The sequence below is a fragment of the Rhinopithecus bieti genome, unplaced genomic scaffold (genome assembly GCF_001698545.2).
Source record: "Rhinopithecus bieti isolate Rb0 unplaced genomic scaffold, ASM169854v2 scaffold_20310, whole genome shotgun sequence".
Taxonomy (NCBI): domain Eukaryota; kingdom Metazoa; phylum Chordata; class Mammalia; order Primates; family Cercopithecidae; genus Rhinopithecus; species Rhinopithecus bieti.
Genome location: NW_016810331.1, coordinates 197,874 through 199,657, shown reverse-complemented (window position 1 = coordinate 199,657; position 1,784 = coordinate 197,874).

Sequence of the window (1,784 nt, the reverse complement as noted above, 5' to 3'; positions counted from 1 at the left end):
GGCATTTTGAACATTGAAGCTGGCCATGGCTAATGATGAGCACCATTCCTGTAGAGGAGGACAGCCATTCTGCATCCTTACTGAGGACAAAGGAAGTGGGAATAAGCCGCTAGAGAAGTCATGTGTGCTTTCTAATGAGGCAGGATCTCGTCTGTGAAGGGTTGGGGTCCAGGGGCATTTTAGGGTGGACAGGAGACTGGGACCCTCCCTCTGTGCTCCACTGATGCACATGCACTCTGCAGCTTAGAGAGTGGGACATGCAGTGTGGCCTGGGGGGCCAGCTGCCCCCTCACCCAGTGGGCATTTCCCTGGCAGATGAGGGCACTCCTGTCTCTGCCCCATGCCATACCCCAGGCTGATCCTAGAGAAGGGTATTTAAGGAGCACAAAGGCAGCCACAGGGCCCCATCTGGGTCCCTCCTGCCACCGCCTGCCAGCCAGGGCCATTTACTGAGACTGAGCATCACCCAAGGCCTGGGTATCTTCCTGGACTGTGAGTTGCTTTCAGGTCCAGGACTCTTTGAATGCATCTCATGACAGAGAGGCAGGCAGACAAGCAAAGGATGGAACAGGCGGCCAATGCTCGCTGTCAGACAGAAGGGGACAAGCTGTCTCTCTTGCAGGGAACCTCGGGGCCCAAATCATGCTGACTGGTGAAAAAAGAGAAGTAGTGTTCTTTCCTAAAGAAAGTGCCTCCAAAGACACCATAATTCAACGGAGCTTCCTTGATTAACTGAGACTTAATTTATTCAATGCACTTCTGCACAAGTAGAGCTTGTCATGCTCCACAGAGTCGGGAGTGGCGGCTCAGCTCAGGGGTCTTGCCCCTCCCCAGGTCCTGACACCTTTCCTACCCCCCCACTCCCTCCACACCTCCCCCGCAGTTTCCCCACCAAGCCAGCCCCACGCTCCTCCACCCCTTCCCCACCCACCACCGCCCACATCCCCACCCATGCTTCTCCATCTGCTACCCCATGTCCCCACTTGCTACCCCCACGCCACCCCACTCCACCAACCTTGCTTCCACCCAGAACCCAGCGCATAGCCCCCCCACCACGTTCCCCAGCTACCATGCCATCCCCAACCCAGACACAGCAGCACACTATTCTGGCTGGACATGGGCTGGTGAGGCTGTGCCAGCCCTTGCTATGACATGACATTTGTGTTGATGGTTCTTTTACTTTAGTGTCCTCAGTTTGTTGTGGTATATATTGATGGGAAAAATAGAAAGGTAATTTTCCTTCACTAAGAATGGAGCTAGGTCCGTGTTCTCGCCTGTCTCATGACAGAGCAGTTACTTGTCCCCATTCCCCCACCCACGGTGGCACTGGGCCATGGGAGTGGGCCACCTCCACTGGGTAGCACTTGGGCCAACTAATATTCTTGTTAGCACATGGTTGTCCCAGACTCTTTACACAGAACACTGGTTTTCAAACATGTAGAGCAGTCCACATAACTGCCGCTCACCAACCCTACTCAGAATCTACCCTCTGTGATGTGGGGCCACCTGGTATCTGGGGGTCCCCTTTAGGGCCATCAGTTTTTAGTTTCATTTTGAGTTTGCTGAGAAGTACCATAAATACAAGACAGTAGGATCTTTCTGCCTGAAGGGAGCCCAAAAGAAACAACATTTGGCAGGAAAGGGTTGTGACTTTGCCTTGCTTTAATCATGAAAAATTTGTGTGCACCAAAAGAGAGTGCCCTGCTGCTGCTGATTTTGAGTTGGTTACAAGAGTCTATAGCAAACACTCTTCTATGAGAAGCTGATGAAATCAGCATTTGGAA